Raw genomic sequence first — 14,937 nt, 5'->3', positions numbered from 1 at the left:
TTGCTATTTCAAGCGAAAAGTTATATCATGAAACATGGCGAGCGTGTATTTCCACCCAGCCCCTTTTTTTGACTTCCTCCTTTTCCAATTGACCTTCCGTGAATTGTGGAAAATTGAAAGTTTTCATTGGCTGCTTTTAATTCGGGATGCTCTCGGGATGGATTTTTTCGCTTTAAATAGCAATGTTGTATTTCTTTTTGCTTCTAATCCATTTTTTTAATTGTAGTCCTTGTAAATGTATTTTGTTTTTCTTTTGATCTTTATTGTTTTGTTTTAGTCTCTGGAACAAAAAATCGTATAAAACTTAACCCTCATAATATCTTGTAATATTCCCCTTAAAATAAATGCTATACTAATATTTATTTTAGCCATTTTATGTCACTCATATTAAATTATACAAAATTTATAGATGACTTAAGTCCGTGAGAATCTCTATTCCTGTGTCCATTGTTTGGTAACTTTCTTCCTTGAGAATCTGGTCTCTTGGTGTCTAAATAAAAAACGACTCTCATACTTTCCACGTCTCATATTAATGGTTAATATTCTTTGATCAATTTGTGCATGCAATCAGACTTAGAAGAATATCATCGACCAGTCATCAAAAGAATCAGGAAAATGTTGAATGATACAGAAAACAATCCATACCTTTTATGCAAAGGGGGCATGTATATGTATCTGAAAAAACAATTGTTACTTTTTCTCTTTTTTTCTCTTTTCTACTTTTTACTCTACTTGTGATTGCTCACTACTAATAAAATTACCGATTGCTTAAATATTGGAAGAAACTGATTTCTTACATTCTACAGAATCTATTTATTTTTATATAAAAAGTACTAAAAAAAAAGGCACTAAGGCACAATTATAGATAGAGGAACAAGCTTCCATTAACTCTATCAAGAAAAATATTAATACTAGGAAGAATTACATCTATCATAATCTCTACAGAATTTAAATATCCATAACACTATTGTAGAAAAATCACAAGACAGATCTCTAAAGATTCTTTTAGAAAAATTTCCAAAGAAATTTTCGTGCAGAAAAATTCATAACAAATCTCACATGTAAATCAGGTTTATATTTCCTCACATCTTTTGCTTTCATCTCAGAGAACAGATCTAGTTCATGAGGAAATAATACTAGAAAGAGTGTGAAATATGATTTGAAAAATAAAGTAGGCTAACATGAGTAATAAATATACTTGAATAATTTTAAATGTTTTCTACTAGAAATATAGTTGTTGAATTAATCTCCTCGTGAGTAAAACTCAGTTATATGTAGAGACGGGGTTTGAATCACAGATTCTCCACTTATTTACCTTAAAGGTGAAATACTAACCACCAAGTTATTTGACAAAAAACAAAAAAAAAATTGGTCTTTGATAAATATGATGTCAAAAATCTTCTTGAATATGAGGTCAGCAGACAACAAGGAACATGGCGTGTTGGAGGCTTGGAGCTGGTTATAAAACTCACCTCTCTTTTACTTTATAGCCCTATATAATTCCCAAACATTGAACCCAATTCCGTGTACCTCTTGCCAAAATATTCCTATTCTTTTCAACATGTCTAAATGAGAGTGTTTTTCCCTTTTTACTTATTTATTGAGCTTATCAAGTTACACGAATCAAGAGTGAAAAATGTGAGAAAAAGAAAAAAATATTTGGTGGAGAGAGCGTTTTTCTAAATTCTTACGGGTCTTGCTAACCGGTGTTCCCAAAGCATTGGTTAAGAAATCCCTAAATATAACTTTTGTCTTGAAAATATAAGTTATTAATTTTGACCAAACAATAATTACACAACTTTTTTATGAAAACTTTTGGTTGCTTAACTAATTAATCTTTAACATTCCTTGATCCTTATTGGTGATCAAAAGCAAGAATGAAGCACAAGAAGTCTAAGACCTTATACAAATTGTGGTATAGAGAAATAAATAACTAATTAGCGAGGTTGAGAAAAAGACAAGAGGAGGTTGAATTGTATCGGTTCTTTTTCTCTTTGGTAACTCTTTTTCAACGATAGGACCGAAGATAAAGTGTAGGAATATAAAGAGTTAACGGATAAGGGATACAACACAGGAAGTTATCCTAGTTTACTCCACAATCTGATTCAATCTCTCAATACTTCTGAGACATTTTCACTATAATCCAACCGATTACAAAAACACTAAGACACCTACTCCTAGATTTTCCCTTGCCTCAAACTAGAGGACTTCATAACCTCAAACTAGAGGATTGCAACTTTACAAAATAATATTTTGAATGTTTACACAGACTCAGAGAGTAGTAAACTAACTGAGCGTAGTACAATTGAATTGTATTTCTTTGATAAAAATTTTTTTATAGTTTCTCAACAAGGTTGGATAGGTTCATATATTCTTAAGTTTGACACCTTCTCCTGCAAATGACATTCCTTTGTGGAAAATGCTAAACTTCCCAAGAGAAACCGTCCTGATAATATCACGAACCAACATGATTGGTTATTCAACAATAAACATTGTATTTTCCGCTAAAGTCAACTAAGGAAGTGGTTTGTTTTAACACATAGTAATGCATTCGGGGTGTTTTCATGAACAATTAGTTTGTGTATATAGCAGTGTTCCTTTGGGAAAATGATAAACTTATCGAGAGAAACCGTCCCGATAACATCATGAACCAACATGATTGGCTATTCAACAATAAACACTATATTTTCCGTTAAAGTCAACTATTGAAGCAGTTTGTTTTAACAAATAGTAATGCATTTGCGATGTTTTCGTGAACAATTAGTTCGCTGTATATAGCAGTGTTCTAATATTTGTTAGTTCTCATTTCCCTAACAGATTTTTTTTTGTTACACCCTAACAGAATTTAAGTGCATGTATTTCTCATCATTTTACCTTGCTCTACCCTTACCAAAAAAAATTGCTCTCCACCTCTTAAAAAAAAAGGAATAAACTTGCTCTCAATAGTGTTATGTATTCTCGTGGTAATGATATGCATTTCTCATTATTTTGTTGTTTATTTATTATTTCAGAATAAAATAATTATATAGAATATATAACACTTACATAGAAACAAATATATGTGAAGGTCATCGTGAGACTCCATACAGTAAATTAAGACGGCAAATATAGTTATTACATTAGAGTGAAATCATGTGAGTGTTCTTAACAAAATCAGTCCACAAAAAACAGCTTTAACATGATTTACATAGTTCTTAACTCTTCTTTGCATTAGAGATTTTATATAAGAGATACTAGCTAGTAGAGAGAGTACATACTTCATATATATATTATTATCAGTACACAAACTAGTAGAGAGTACATATTTTGGGCACTCAAACTACAAACTACTTTATTTATTTAACTACATATACTCTCCCTTAGCTACAGAAGACTTTGATTTGAAATATAATCACATGCCTTCGAGCTTTTTTTCTACATATACATATACCACAACATGAAACTGAGACCCACTTAAAATTTAAGGCAAAGTAGTGCTTAAAATTTAAAGGGTCTACCCCAACGATTTTGGGTCCCCTTTGGGTAACTTACATTCGATCTATCAACAAAGTAAACAGTTCCATCCTTGCTAACCCCAGAAGCACGATCTTGCATGCTGACCCTTCTTGTTGGACCATAAAACTTGTCTATTAAAGCAAACCCTTCTAAGCCAATCTTCCTTAGGTCTGATGAAGGAGGTGCCATAGATGCTAAATGTTGGAGGTGAAGAAAATGCTTCTAATCTATCAAATGTGTGTGTATTGATTGATGTTGGTACTTGCTTCAAATTAGGAGAGTACCTTCCCTTTTATAGTAGAAAAAGGAAAAATAGAAAGATTCCCCTTAGCTATTGGTGTAAAACATAATTTTTTTTTTAAATAAAAAACATATGCAACTAAATGAAAACACTTCCTATTTAACGCGCATAAAAGTGTTAAGCTACATTAACAAAATACTCCCTCCGATCATATTTATAAGCAAAAAACAACTTTTGAAGTTCATGGAATGACAAATGTATCCGGTCTTTATATAGACCAATAAGACCAGATACATTATATATTCGAAGAACCTACAAAGCTCTTTTTTTCTTATAAATATGATCGGAGGGAGTAAATCACAATTTCGTTGAATGGGTTTAGTTCACATGTGGTTAATCAGTCATGAAAGCATAAACTAATTATCAGAACCAAACCACTTTGAATTTGGTCGGGTTGGTTCAGGTTCAACCTAAAATTATAAAATAAATCAATGGATAATATAAACCAAACATTTTAGGTTAATTGAGTCTTTGGGCTTAGCGGATTGACTCACACATGACATCTTTGGGTTCAAGTGTGGTATCTTCCTATCTTGTGAGTCTAGAGTATTAATTCGTTGCTATTTTCAACCGTTTCTCGGATCATCGACAAGTGATATCATAGTTGAGTTATGGTTGATGCACTGGGAAGAAGCTCCAAATGGCATGTTTCCAATATGATTGAAACTGAGACTCTTGTGTCCAACCCTTAGAGCTAGCTAATCATTTTTCCATGTTACAAATCCATTTTTCTGAGGTTCACAAATATCATGTAGATGGGTGCAGATCCCCTCCAGTGAAATTTTCAATGGAGTGAGTGCAGTGAACATCAATATCATTCAATTACTTCAATGTTGAGAGCCCCGCATGAAGTAGTGAAAAATAAATGGCTTAGATTTCACTGGACTCCCCATGTAGATATGGTATACTTTGTTCCTTTGATTACCTCTAGGGACCCTTTGGTGATCCTAAATATGCTAGCGGATGAAGAAACTATTGTATGTATATCAAGGGTGAGTTAGAGTCCTACATTTAATGAAAAATTTAATGTTGACCAATATATAAGTTAGAAGAGTGATATACTCAATACCTTCATTAAAGTTTTGTATAGATACATGTTGTTTCATCTCTTGATGGTTCTAGATCATTGACTTGTTGCTCTCGGCGTTTCACCAGACGCCCTATCAAGTGGTATGATAGCTTATGGTTTGACTTAAGGGTATTAGTTTATTGTATCAAAAGTCTTCCTAAAAATTGTTGTGGTTAGACAACATGTCCCATATTGGTATATCTAAGTCAAATACGATGTAAGCTATGTGTAAAAAAAATCGCTTGAGAGGGAGCATACTCGGATGACTTGTCTCGCACTTGAGAGAGAAATTGTTGGTATAACAATAATTAGTAATATATAGGTGAGATGATTATTATACTCAATGTCTTAAGATTTCAGGTGAAGATGCAATGTTCAACTCCACTTTATTGATTGTTCAAAACTCAATGAGATCATAATTAGGCTTCCATGCATCAAGATCCAACAACTTAGTACGTGTTTGTTGTAGCGGTGGGAGTAAAAAAAACGCAGTTTGCACAAAAGCTACAAAAGGTAGCTTCTTTATTTTCACGTTCAAAACGCCTCGGGACGCGGAAAATGCTAATCCACCGCTGTACCAAACAGAGTATTAGTGCAGTAAGTTTTTGATTTGTAACCTCGAAAATGGATTTTAAATCAAGAAGGATCGTAAAATGAACATCAGTGTCACGTTAATAAATAATTTTCCACTTCTCCAAAAAAAAATTGTAAACTAAAATTGGTTTATCTTATTCTACTGATCATGTATATGAAACGCTACTATAATTGTCCTTATCCCGCTTTTAGATTGAATATATTCACATTTATCTTTTTAATATTTTGATATTCATGTTGACCATCAAGGTCTCTTTCACCCCGATAGTTGGGAGTCGTTTTAAGTTGTTGAGTCATTACCCGATGCGGCCTCTATAGGTGAGGTGAGTTGGTTCTTTGGAGTGGGTTCACTCAAAGTAAACACTAAGATCATGATGGACCGACCCAAAAGCCGGTCTAGACCAATATACAAAACCAAATTAATTGAATTAGATGATATAAGCCGTGAGAATTCATATACGGATTAAAGGACGTTGCTATAAGTCTTTTACGCATTATTAGAAATAAAGTCCGTGAGAATATATATTTCCATGTCCATTTTTTCATGATTTTCTTCATAGAGAATCTGGTCTCTTGGTGTCTATATAAAAAACGAATCTCATACTTTCCACGTCTCATTAATGATTAATATTCTTTGATCAATCTGTGCATGCAATCAGACTTGGAAGAATAAATATCACCGACCAGTCATCACAAGAATCATGAAAATGTTGAATGCTCCAGAAAATAATTCATACACCTTTTATGCAAAGGGGGCATGTATGTGAAATAATAATGGAAATATGATTTGAAAATAAAGTAAGCTAAAATGAGTGTGAAACACTTCTTAAATAATTTTAAATATTTTCAACTAGAAATATGATTGTTAAATTGGTCTTGTATAAATATGATGTCAAAAATCTTCTTGAATATGAGGTCAGCAAACAACATATGCACCATGTGCTGGCACCTCTCTTCAAAACTGTTGAAATATATGTACTTATATTCATATTAGAGTTAGTTAAGGGTACTAGTGTAATCACTATATAAGTCACAAGTTGACTCTTTTGTAACTAACTTTTTCACTTTTGTATTTCTTCAACTATTATCAATACAATAATTTTCTTAGCTTTTTCTCTCCACTTTCATGGATGCCATGTTTCACAACACGGTATCATAGCTAATCTGGTATCCTCCTTGAAGGATTTTCCGCTGCATTTTCTTGAGAAAATTTAATTTTCTCACGACAGTTTCATTTTCTTTTCTTCTGTTTCCTCCTTCGATTTCGTTTCTTCCTCGATCGATTTCTTCTGTTCTGATCTCGCATGTTCTTAGTCCCAAATTCTAGGTTATGTGTTTTCAATTTCCTTTCATTACAGTTCATGATTCTACTTCAATTGCAAATTCGGTTTCAATTTCTGGATTAGAATCCAGTTTCTGATTGACTTTCACCTTCGATTTGAGTTTCTTGCTTGAAATCGCTCGTTACTGCAGTTTTCCCCAAATTCTAGGGTTCTTGTTTCCAATTCCTTTCTGATTCGTTCTTGATTCTCAACCTTCATCATCACTTTCTTCCAATTCCTTACTTCAATTCATCTTTTGTGTTTTGATTCTCTATCGTACTTTTCACGATTCGGTTCACAATTCGATTCTTGTTTCGAATTTGTGCGAGTCTTACGTTTTTCATCTTCTCTTCTTTAATCAATCATTCCATTTACATATTCGGTTTCGATTTCTTGATCGGAATCCAATTCATGATTATTTTTCGTTCTTGATTCAGTTTCACTTTCTTGATCCTTTTTCGAACGATTCTGTTTTGGTGTGTCTCTTCCTCTGCGTTTTTCGAATTTCGTTTTAGCAACGCGTTTTCATCAGTCTTTGAGCAGAATCTGCGTCAACGAAGTATGTTTGCAGATTTTGGAGAAGGATGTTCAGAAGTACATTCAGAATCAGAAGCTACTTTGGTTCAGAATCGCGTTTTACATTCAGTTGTGTTTTGCCACAAGCTTCACGTTTTCATTCAGAAGCAAGTTTAGCATTAGTGGTTCTGACGTTTTTGTTCAGAATCTGGTTTCTCTGTTCAGAAGCCGTTTTTGTTCAGAAGCCGTTTTTTGTTCAGAAGCTGGTTTCTCATTTCAGAAGCTCGTTTCAGAAGCTCATTTCACAAGCTCGTTTCAGAAGCATATTATGGATAAAAGAATCTCATTTCAGAAGCTCACTTCCAAATTGGTATTCGACGATACACTATGCTGTCTTCTTCAGAAGTTCAGACGCGCGTGGTATTCTTCAGAAGCATTTTTGTATTCTTCAGAAGTTGTATTCTTCTCAGAAGTTGTATTCTTCAGAAGCTTTTTTGTGGTTCAGAAGCGTTTTTTTTATTCAGAAGCGTTTTTTTGTTTCTCTATTCAGAAGCGTTTTTTGTTTCTCTACTCAGAGACACTGAGTCTGAAGCTTCCTCACATGTTCTCAGTTGGGCTGGGCTTGCTCAACATCTCTGGATTGTCTCCTTTTATTGTCTAGCTGGTTTATTGATGAGCTATCCACCTTTAGCACAATCTGAGTATTGATGCTTCACTTTATAGCCATCAACCAGCACTCTCTTGATTTTCTGATGTTGAATTGTTGAGTCCTCTGATGTGCTAACTACCTTTTAGCACAACTTTAGTATTGTGCATCACTTTGTAGCCATCAAGACCCTTTAACATTCTTTCTCTTTATTTCTTATCTTTGGCTTCTACCTATGGTAGTTAAGCATTTTGCCCTTTGTTGGCCTTATTGATGATTAGCTTCTGTTGAGTGGTTAAGCCTTGAGTTGTGGCTTCTACTTAATGGTTAAGCATTTCTCTCTATGGTTTTCTACTGATGATTAGCCTTTGTAGTTTGTGATGGACCATTCTTACCTTCCTTTGTTTGAAGTTCTATTACTTGAAGTTTTCTACTGATGGCATACTTGCTGGTTGTTCATACTTGGCTGGTGATGATCTTGTTTTTGTCAGTAGTTGGTCTACAGTGTTCCTTGCATGAAGATTGAAGAGCAAATTCTGTTTGGAAGCTTTCTCTTATGGTTTGAAGCTTTGTATTGGTCTTTTCTTTTTCTGTTTGGTGTTTGCTTTGTAATTCAAACTCAAGCTAAGAGTTCTCTTACCTTGAGTTTGAGGGAGGCTGTTGAAATGTATGTAGTTATATTCATATTAGAGTTAGTTAAGGGTACTAGTGTAGTCACTATATAAGTCACAAGCTGACTCTTTTGTAACTAACTTTTTCACTTTTGTATTTCTTCAACTATTATCAATACAATAATTTTCTTAGCTTTTTCTCTCCACTTTCATGGATGCCATGTTTCTCAACAAAAACTATGAACCCAATTCCATGTACCTTTTACCAAAATATTCCTATTCTTTTCAACATGTCAAAATGAGAATGTTTTTCCCATTTTACTTAATTTATTGAGCTTATCAAGTTACAAGAATCATGAATGAAAAATGTGAGAAAAATAGTAAAAGATTTGGTGGAGAGAGCGCTCTAGTCCTTTTCTAAATCCTAATTTAAAAATGCATACTAAAAAATATAAATCCTAATTAAATTGCAAGAGGATTTTTATTTATAGTCAAAGTGTAGGTAATGGATATAAGGGTATTGAAGTTGCTACCCAAACGGGCACCCGTCTAGGTACATGTACTTTTTCAAACCACGTGTATCTCTATATCTCTATATTCCCATTTTTTTTAAAATCTGTAACAAACGGATACAATACTCTTAAAAGTGATTATTTTTTTAAAATAAGTGATTTTTTCTCAAAAAAAAACTATAACAAACGGGCTCATGGCTTGCTCTAGAAAATTAAGCAATAATGCTCTATTAGTGTAAATATTATTCGCCTGTCTCCCGAGAAGTCACTTGGTTGAGAGAGATTCTCTTCAATCTAGAGGAACTCGGTTCGAGACCCGACACTGAGAGAAGAGAAGAGGGAAAGAAGTGTAAATATGATTCATAATGAATCGAATCAACTTAAATATAGTTTGAAATTTGTTTTATTCACTGAAATTTGTTTTATTCACGAGTTACGTTGAGCAAGATGTAGGATATTATCTTCTGTAGAAGCCGATTATAGGCAAACCACGGTGTGGTCACATTGGCATTTTTTTTATATGAATATCTTTCTTTCAATAATATCCACTTTTTTTTTTTAAAGGATTCAATCCTATACCTAATAACAACAACAATAGAGATAATTTTGTCAAAAAAAAAAAAAACAATAGAGATAATATATTTCCTCAAAAACAACAACAATAGAGATAATTTTGTCAAAAAAAAAAAAACAACAATAGAGATAATATATTTCCTCAAAAAATAAATAAAAATAGAGATAATATATTATATTAGAGCATCTTCTCCTAGGATTAATTTATGTTCTTACGGTATCTTATATCTTACGTTTTTATATTACCTCTTATTATGATTTGTTTTTATTCAGATTTGAGTCTATGCATCGAGTCATTATTAAGTACTAGCGGAAAGACGGGCACTATCGTGCCCGTCTGTCCGCTCTTTCTACTGCGCTAACGCATGTGATTATTTTATTATGCTTGTTTGTATAATTTTGATTAAATTTTTTAAATTTTTAAATATTAATGGAAATTATTGATATATTGATTTATAAACAAAATATTGTCAAGTTATATAACAATTATTTATGAACTCAACATATTTTAGTTTGTCTGCATATAAAATAAAGAAAAAATAATGATCTTTTATTGTTTATTCTAATAGTAATTAGTAACATCATAACATAAATGTATAAATGACATTTTATGTAAAAGAAACATTGTTATGAGTGCGATAAAAGAATATCTTTAAAAACTACATTTTTCGTAAAGTCTCCATCTTCTCCTTCTATTTTCCCTTCATTAATGAGAACTTTTGTTGAATTTTGAGAAACTCCTCTCGATAAAGTCACATATAATTGACTATGACTGAAAACATGTCGTGGAAGATAGATTCCGATATTGGGAATGGTCTACCCTTTAACATTAATTTTTGCTCACATTTGTTACTAATATTTTTTTAGAGGATTTAAAGTCCAATCTTTAACATAATATTTTGCTCATATTTGTTACTAATATTTTTTTTCCAGAGGATTTAAAGTTCAATCTTTAACATTATTTTTTGCTCACTTTTGTTACTAATATTTTTTTAGAGTATTTAAAGTTCAATATTTAACATTATTTTTTTCTCACGTTTGTTACTAATCATTTTTTAGAGGATTTAAAGTTCAATCTTTAACATTATTTTTTGCTCACGTTTGTTACTAATCTTTTTTTTAGAGAATTTATAGTCCAATCTTTAACAATATTTTTTGCTCACGTTTGTTTCTAATTTTTTTTAGAGGATTTAGAGCCCGTTTGTTATAGCTTTTTTAAGAAAAAAATCACTTTTTTTAAACAAATAATCACTTTTAAGAGTTTTGGATACGTTTGTTACAGATTTTTAAAAAAATCAGAATCTAAAGAAAAAATCTAAAAACAGCTTCAAATGAGAAGCTGTTAAGAGCAGCTTTTTAAAAAATAGATTTTTTTTAGAGGAGAGAGAAAATACGATTTAAAAGATTGAACTAATTTTGTAACAAAAAATCCCTTTTATATAGTTGTATCCAAAAAAACTAGATTATTTGTTTAAAAAAAGTGATTTTTGTTACGGTAAACAAACGTAAAATAGATTCTGATTTTTCACAAAATCTCTAAAATATAATCTCTAAATTATTTTATGTGAAAATCACTTTTATTTTAATCCGTAACAAACGGACCCTTAAATTCCAATATTTAACATTATTTTTTGCTCACGTTTGTTACTAATCTTTTTTTTTTAGAAGATTTAAAGTCCATTCTTTTCCATTATATTTTACTCACGTTTGTTACAATTGATCAAAGACTAAGGATGAGTAATTTATATCAATATGGAATACTGTTTTTTTTTGTGGAAGGGATATGAAAATACTTGACAATCTTTGTCGGTTGTATTGAGGGGAACAACACAGATGTACAACATAAAAGCTGCTGATAAAAAAGTAACATGAGTTGTTGTTTTGTGCTAGTTTTTTTGTGAGTTTGATCGTTGGTTAATAGAGGTAAAAGAAGGTTAACGGTGACGATTAGTGACATGGATTACTAATCCACGTATTATTTTATAATTGGCTATTTGTATTTAAAATTAAGGGTATTTTTGGAAAGAAAAGTCCAACCCAAAGGTGTGCTTATAGATAAAAAAAAAAAAAAAAGCACACTATCATAGTTTGTATAAGCAATTATAAACCAGCAAAGTCAAATAATTCTTGAAATTAATCGTAAATAATTTGAATATTTTTTTTTTGACAAATATAATTTGAATCATAATCACTTATAAACCAGCAAAGTCAAATAATCCATAAAATTAATCAACTTTGATTAGTTGTAACATGAAAGAAAAAAAAAACTTACAGGTTAATTCTGAATTCTGATGCAGAGGGCGGAGAGAGGTTGAGAAAAAACTAAACAATGGGGGAACGAACTATGAACTGTGAGAACCCTACTTATTAATATTTTTAATATAGTGCTAACAAATTTTTTTCTAAAAGATTTTGAATCATAATATTTTGCTCAGGTTTATTACTAATATTTTTATCAGAGGATTTAAAGTCCAATTTTTAACATTATTTTTTTCTCATATTTGTTACTAATCTTTTTTTTTTTGCTCAAGTTTGTTACTAATCTTTTATTAGAGGATTTAAAGTCTAATATTTAACATTATTTTTTCTCATGTCTGTTACTAATATTTTTTTAGAGGATTTAAAGTCCAATCTTTAACAATATTTTTTGCTCCCGTTTGTTACTAATCTTTTTTTTAGAGGATTATAGTCCATTTAATATAGTGCTAACAAATTTTTTTCTAAAAGATTTTGAATCATAATATTTTGCTCACGTTTGTTACTAATATTTTTATTAGAGGATTTAAAGTCCAATTTTTAACATTATTTTTTGCTTAGTTTGTTACTAATCTTTTTTTTTGCTCACGTTTGTTACTAATCTTTTATTAGAGGATTTAAAGTCTAATCTTTAACATTATTTTTTGCTCATGTTTGTTACTAATATTTTTTTTAGAGGATTTAAAGTCCAATCTTTAACTATATTTTTTTCTCACGTTTGTTGCTAATTTTTTTTAGAGGATTTATAGTCCAATCCTCATCGGCTATTATTTTTGTTTAAAAAAAAATTAAAAAAACTCATAGACTCGTGAGAAATAAAGCAAGAAAAAACATAAACTTTGGATTATTTTTTTTCATAAGTGATTATTGTTCAACTTTGATTTTCTCAAATTCTGATTCATTCATTCTTCTAACAAAAAAAAGTAAAAACAAAGCTTGAATTGTAATGTTGGAGGAAAGTATACTGCTCGAAGGATAAAACAGAAAGATATTCAATTCATGAAGTGGACCTTAAAAATATTTAATTCAATGGTGCTTCAGAAGTATTAATCAAGTTCGTGAGCCTTGGAACTTTCTAATTTTTTAGAGGTGATGAGATGTGATCAGAGGGCACTATGATGAATTCTGGATCGATTTGAATTCATGAGAAGAGACATAAAGAATGCAAATATAATTTTTAAACTTTTTGTGAGTTTGATCTGTTGTTAACGGTGGTAAAAGAAAGTTAACGGTGAAGATTAATGACATTGATTATTCCACGTGTTATTTTATAATTGGCTATTTGTATTTAAAATTAAGGGTATTTTTGGAAAGAAAATTCCAACCCAAAAGTGTGCTGAAAGGGGTAGTTTTCTTTATATATAGGATAGATTAACGAACGCTTTTTCATTCTATTGGAATCTTACCTTCTTTTTTTTTTTTTTTTTTACTCTTTTTCTCCTTTCTTCTTTTCTATGAATTTATATTGCTAATATTATTAAATATGAAAACTATATATGTGCATAAATTTGCCAAGTAACTTTGAGATTAAGTTAAATCCGCGATTATATACCATTATTTTCTTTTTAAATTCGTGATATTTTGAGTTGCCCATATATCTATGGGACCACAAATAGCATAAATATTGGATCAATAAGGGTGTCCTATATTCCCATTATTATTCTAAAGTCTCAAACTCTCAATTAACTATTGAGTCTCTGATTACTCTCAATTATTATATGCAATATCAAAGTTTTAAAAAAGCAAAATGTGAATATATGCCATAAAAGCGTCAACAGGAAGAATGAATTATATATTATTTAACGGTAGTTAAAAAAAGAAAAAGAAATGAACGAATTATTATTAATTAACGTAATTTTAATGATCATTTTACAATCGAAAAGAATTTGAATTTCATCCTTAATGCTTGATAATTATCACCTGATGATTATAGTAGCTTTACATCCTAGTGACTTAGCTCAGTTGGTAGGACAATGCATAAAATATACAAGGTCCAAACCCTGGCCACCAAAAAAAAATAGTAGATTTACATAAATCTTTGTTTTTTTTATTCCCTTAAGAAAAAAACTTCTTTTTTTTTGGGGGTAAAAAGTGTTACATGTATAAACTATTAAAGTAAATTATTAAAAAAAAAAAATCTATTATTGTAAAGGGACCACCTCGATCTACCTTCTCAAAGGGACAACCTCGATGTACCTTTCCAAAGGGACCACGCCGATGGACCTTCCCAAAGGGACCATGTCGATGGACCTTCTAAGGGAACCGCAATAATGGACTTCTTCCAAACGGACCATAAAGACGAGCCTCATAGAAACATACCTTTCGAAGGGAACCACGATGAAGGACCATCCAAAGGGTGACGCGACGACGAACCATCCTAACAACGGGTAGCGAACCTAGAACGAATGCGGCAAACCCCCATGAAAGATCCACAATGGGTACCGCCAGTCTATGCACACCAGTAAGGAGTGAGATGTCAAAATAAAACAAGAAATAGGAGTCATAATCCGAGAAGGGTGACCCTCGAAGGTGGGCGATCCTCAAAAGGAAAAATCTCAAGAACGAAACCTTTCAAAAGCGGGAAAGCTTTCGAAGGAGAAAAGCCTACCGAATGCATTCTTTCACAAAGAGGTTCACACTTCGAAGACCTAGGAGCATCAAAAAAGGGTTTTGAAAATAAGACGAGCTACAGATACAAGTCGGGGCAAAGAAAGAAAATAAAACAAGGATGTCAAAATATATTATACAACTGTAATATTAAAAGATAGACCAAGGGTCATCACCCTGGTTGAAGAGCACAAGAGAAAAGACGAGCATAAAGTCACAAGCACGAAAACTACATTATGTTTGAAAGACGCGAGCCCTCATCAGGTTCTAGAGAGTCGGCCACCACGACATTCACTAAGGCCACCACTCGAAACTTGTTCAGCTGGTTGCGATCGACGAAAATCTTGTAAAAGTATTCCACTTTGCGCACACCATTTTCTAAGGAGTCTTGCCCGATTGCGCTAAAGTCTCTCTTTAGCTCTTCAACCTCTGCCT

The sequence above is a fragment of the Medicago sativa genome, chromosome 2, assembly GCF_051527215.1.
Source record: "Medicago sativa cultivar Bolivia chromosome 2, Bolivia_mono, whole genome shotgun sequence".
NCBI lineage: Eukaryota > Viridiplantae > Streptophyta > Magnoliopsida > Fabales > Fabaceae > Medicago > Medicago sativa.
This window is presented reverse-complemented; position numbering follows the sequence as displayed.